Here is a 6000-nt window from a genome sequence, read left to right on the forward strand (position 1 = left end):
CCTATGAGTGATCTAATGAAAGTCACTTAAACCAAACACCTGGATTAATTAGAGAAAACAGTAACTTCTTTTGGAAGTCACAAAAACATGTTTCTGTGGGTTTTGTTGTAAATAAAAAAAAAATTAGCTTTGGAATTGAAGGCATAGGGAAACACACCCTTACTTTCTAGTCCACAAATAAATATTAAGATGAAATTCAAAATAAAGTTAATGATATTCAAAATATATTTTGTTACTCCAAATTAAGATTATTTCTTACTTTAAAATATAGTTCAAATTCATAATTATGATTAGCATGCATTTTTAATTTATTTCAGAAATATTCTTAGCTCACTGTTTTAGGAGCCACATATAATATAAGGAACCAATAAACCAAAAATACTTCCTTTATGAAGCTTATATTCTACTAGGGGATACACATAAAAACAGAGATAAACATATGATATGGTGACGATTATAAGACATAAATAAAACAGGATTAAGCTCGTGAGGATTATAGGCATGGAGGATAAAATTGTAGATATTCTAAGAATCGTGAAGAAAATTCCATTTGGCAAATGACCAAAGAAAGAATTGTTACCTGGTTGCGATTATATGGGAGGAAAGACTTACAGCCAGAAACAGGAGTTTGCCTAGTGTATTTTTGGAACACCTTGAATGTTCCACTTTGGCCTGTGAGACCAGAGTGGAGTGGGAAAAGAGGATATAGCAAGTTTGTAAGGGTAAAGGAGGATCAGATCCTATGAGAAAGGACAGAAGTCCTTTGCAAAGGACTTTGGTATTTACTTTGATTTTGGAAGGTATTGGAGAGTTTGAGGCTGAGATTCACAATAACAGATTTTCTTTTTTCTTTCTTTTTTTTTTTTTTTTTAAGATTCTTCTAACAAAGCTGAAAAAAAACAGAGATCAGGTGAAAAGCTATGGGTGTTTAAATGTAATGTCAGCAAGTTGAATGGTAGGAAATAATCAGATTCTTTGATGAGCAGATGCACAATAAACCACATAACAACAACAACAACAACAAAACAAAACAGTGTTAGTATAGTAAGATTAACTTAACGAAACTTAAAGCAGCGAGCACAGGATTTGTTTTTAGTATCTGTCTCATTGTGACTGTTAGGTTTTCTGGAGGATATCATTCTCACTGAAATAAGCTAGTCACAAAAGGACAATACTGTAAGATTCCACTTATAGGAGGTATTTGAAGTAGTCAAATTCACAGAAGCAGAGAATAGAATGATGGTTGCCAAGAGCTGGGAAAAGATGGGAGTGGGGAGTCAGTAGTCAAGGGTAAAAAGTTTGTTATGCAAGAAATCTACTGTACAGTATAGTGCCTACTGCTACCAATACTGAATTGTCTACTCTAAATTTACTAAGAGGTTAGATATTACTTTAAATGTTCATTAATAATAATAATAATAATAATAATAATAATAAAGGGGGTGGGGGAAACAACTTTGGGAGGTGATAGATATGTCCATAGCCTTGATAGTGGTTATGGTTTTGTGGGTGTATTCTTTCCCTAAACTTATCCAGTTGAATCTTTTCACATGTCAATTATATCTCAATAAAGTGGTTATAAAAAAGACATTACTAGAAAATGTGAAAGATCCAAATAAGTTCTTCACCTTAGTTAGTAGTATTGTAGTAAGAATATCTTAAATTTGATAAATGTTTCATGGTAATGTAAAATGTTACAATAAAGGAAAGCTCTATAAAATGTTAATAGGAGCTCTCTATACTGGTATTATAATTTTATAAGTCTAACATAATCTCAATTTTTAAAATGAATATTAAAGAAGATAGACTGCATTGCAGATGCACCTTTTATGAAGAAATGGGTCTGGTGATTTAAATAATTGTTCATGTTCCTTTTTGCATCATTCCCATACCAAAAAAAAAATATCCAAATATAAATTTGCATTGACAATACTAACTTTGATAGTGGATAGTAAATTAGGTACATAAAGTCAGACCTGGATTTTAAGATATTGTCCATGGTTTAAAGTTAATATAATAAAATACCAAGAGATATAAAAGTTTTACAGCTCTTTTATTTTTTTTAACACCTGAAATTAAACTTTGACAACATGGGGGCACTATATTATTTGATGTTCAGAGAATAATTTTTAGTAAAATATTATCTTAAAATCCTATTTGAATCTCTTTTATGAAGAATGTGAGTGTAGCTCAAATATAAACATTACCAGTGCATAGTAAGAAGATAATGAATATGGAGATACTAATAACAGGATAAATTAGTAACAGATTTATAATATAAAAAATTTTTAAAGTATAAACTTGTTTTGACTATATCTCCTTCTTGTTACTTTTATTAAAATTCTCCATATAAGACTCAAAAAGTCTTTAAAGCTGAATTCCACACTTTATTTTCAAGTGACATTGTGTCTTCAGATAACAATATGGATGATATGACTTCAGGATTTTTCCATTTTAAAAACATCGCGGAAATTACCAGGGGGAAAATCCTCAAGCTTGTTCAAATGTATTCAATCTAACAACCATTACCCATAAAAACTGTGTCAAGTCATTACTCAGTCTCAGTGATTTCAATTATCCTCAGGTGCTGAATGTAGAATTGATTCTCTATTTCATCTACCTTTCTTGTCACTTTAGTTGTTATTTCTGCTCAGCATTATGGTTTAAACTATGCATTCTCTTCAACATCCAGTTTTTCTTGCAAATCTTTCTACCCTACATTTTATACTTTCAAAGGTTCTGCAAACACTTTTTGCCATGGTTTGAATGAAATGGAATATACACACTAAATTTATTTTTATCTACTCATAACTGTGTTTATGCAGCCAAGAGCACCTCTGAGCACACTTAGCTTATACAAACAAGAAATATATAATGGAACATAAAAATTTTCAAAGATTCACAGAAATTTTGCGGATGGAGCCTATACATTGCTGTTTTTTAACAGTTCCCTGGACGATTCTTATGTGCAACTAGGATTAGGTCCAGCGATATTACAAATACGCCTTGACATGTGTCAGCAGGTCTCAAACATTTTGGTTTCAAGAGCCCTTGAATTCTTAAAACTTATTGGGAACCCCAAAGTTCTTTCATTTAGATGGGTTATATAGGTCTGTATTTGCTGTATCAGAAATTAAAACAGAAAACTTAAAGCTATTTGTTCAGTTTAAAATTGCAGTAAAAAACCCATTGTATGCTAACAAAATAGCATTTTTAAGAAAAATAACCATAATTTACAATCCAATAAAAATAATGAGGAAAGTAGGCTCATTTTATTTTTTTTCTATTCTCCTTAATGACTGACAATTAGGAGACAGCTGGATTCTTATATCTGCTTCCGTATTTAATCTATTGGGATATTGATGTCATGTAGCCTCTAGTAAACTCCATTATACACTCTTTAGAAAATGAGAAAGAAATGGCAAATATTATCTTATTTTTAGGGAGATAATTTTGATCCTATACATACTTGGTAGTTAAGTGTATAAAGTGTTGCCAGAACATGTCAAATAGTATTTGAATAAATATGTTCACATTATTATTTTGATTAGCTGCCAGCATGGTACTTGGAAAGTAGTTACAATACATTTTTAGAAATATATTTATTATATAAAGAGAGGTAACCCCATTCTTTACTATTTTATATATGTATAATTCCCAGTAACTTTTCACTTAAAAATAATTTTAATTCACTTTTAAAAGAAGATGTAAAAAATTTTAAAAAAATAATTTAAAAAATGTATATGTATCTACTCTGAGTCAGACATTGTACTAGGACCTAAAAAGTTAATGAGCCCCAAAGGAAGACTCTCATGGCCATAAAGAAAAGTTGCTTGGACTGCTGAGATGGGCCTTAAAGAATTAATAAAATTTAATGAGGGAAAGAAAACTAGAAAGACTCCCAAAAGAAAAAAAAAAGAAAAAAAGAAAGAAAATTAAGTCCTGGTTACAAGGGAAAAATTATATGTGCGAAAATAATCACTTTAACATTCCTGATGTGGCAAGAAGTAGGCAACAAGACATAGTAGAAATATCTAATCCCAACAACATGAACACTAGAGAAAGGAGTGAAGGGAAGGTGGTATTAATACTTTCACCCTAGAGAAAAGCAGGGGCAAAAGATTTTGTGATAAATTTAAGAGGCAAAAAATCCGAAAGTATTGACTTAGGACATAGTAAGGATGCTGTATTAGCTTCTTATTCCTGTGAAAGAAGTAATCACAAACTTAGTGTCTTGAAGCAATACAAGTTTCTTATCTTGCAGTTCTGGGCTTCCTATATCTAAAAACATCTGCAAGGAGACATTTTTTTCTAGAAGCTGTAGGGAAGAATTCATTTTCTTGTCTTTTCCAACTCTTGGAGGCTACTGGAATTCTTGACTTACAACTTTCTTCTCAATCTTCAAAGCTCATGACTCTATCCAGAAACCCTGGGATCAGGCCCTGAGCTGAAGGCAGACGTTCAACCACTGAGCCACCCAATTGTCCCTCGTCTTAAGATCTTTGATTTAATCATATCTGCAAAGTTCATTTTGTGGTGTAAAGTTATATATTCACAAGTTTAGGGCATTAGGGCATGGACATTTAGGGGATCATTGTTCTGCTATCATTCAAAGGAAATCTTAAATGTTTTCTTAAAAATTCAAAATATAACCACTGAACGCCTATTTTTAAAAAATAACAAGAATGGTCAATGATATCTACTGAGGTTTTAAAAATCTAAATCTAATATTATTCCAAAGTAAAAGTTGTATATATAAATAAAATAAATTTAAAAACCAGTAGTTTGATTGAATGAGGAATGGTGTTTTTCCCACTCAAAACTGCATCGATGTAATGAAACACTGATTATGTCTACTTAAAATTAATTGGATATATCAGTTAATTGCACTGGATTTTACCACATTCCATGCAAGACTAATGCAAATATGTGCATTTTCAGTTTTATTTGCAGTTGATCAAATTGTATTAAATGCAATAATAAATGAAATGCAATTTTACACAATCTTTATCTCACCAGAGAGTGATATTACAACCAACAGCATAAACAATCCACATGTTAAATATTCCAAAATTATTCTACTGACAATGTGTTATCAGTGATTGAAACATTTTATTTTATTAGTATTCTTTCTGTTGAATATGAGTCAGTTCGAATTGTTATTAGTCAGTGGGGAACTTGATGCTCAATTGAATATAATGAAATGCTTCTCTGTTGGTTTTTGTTTTATGACCACCCAGTGGGCAAATTAAAATAAAGTACCATATTCTTGTATACATATGTATAAATAGTAAGCTCAAAGTATTAGTAAAAAAAAAAAAACTACACACAATTTGAGGTCAGCATATCAGATTGTATTTTGATGATGTTAACCAATTTTATATTTTTTGTAAAATTATATTTCTGTAATTTCGAATTTGATATATGCCCTTGACCATATTGTGATAAAATTTTTCTTTGAAATTACTTTTTCATGTAATGTTGAGCACAAACCTCCTCAGAATAATAAATAAGATTTTTAATATTTAAAAACAAGAAAGTAAGGTTATTATGTGTTGAAAATTAAGAATATTTTTGGACACCAGGTTGGCTCAGTATGTTACTCCTGATCTTGGGGTCATGAGTTCCAACCCCATAATGGGTGTAGAAATTACTTGGAACAAAAAGAAAATTAAAATATTTAAATGATATGATTATCAAATATTTAATGTAAATGATTAACATAATGCATAGTAAGTTGAAATGATACCATCTACTCAATGTCTTCAGAATCAACATTATGTCCAGCGTAAAATATGTTTTATAAATAGATCTTCTCATCTTGGCCTCAGCAGTTAGACAACCAAAAGAAATAAAAGGCATCCAAATCAGCAAGGAAGAAGTCAAACTTTCACTATTTGCAGGCAATATTATACTCTATGTAGAAAGCCCAAAAGACTCCACCAAAAAATACTTAAGAACTACCACATGAATTCAGTAAAGTCACAGGATAAAAAATCA

This window comes from Vulpes lagopus, chromosome 3, assembly GCF_018345385.1.
Source record: "Vulpes lagopus strain Blue_001 chromosome 3, ASM1834538v1, whole genome shotgun sequence".
In the NCBI taxonomy this organism is placed as follows: domain Eukaryota; kingdom Metazoa; phylum Chordata; class Mammalia; order Carnivora; family Canidae; genus Vulpes; species Vulpes lagopus.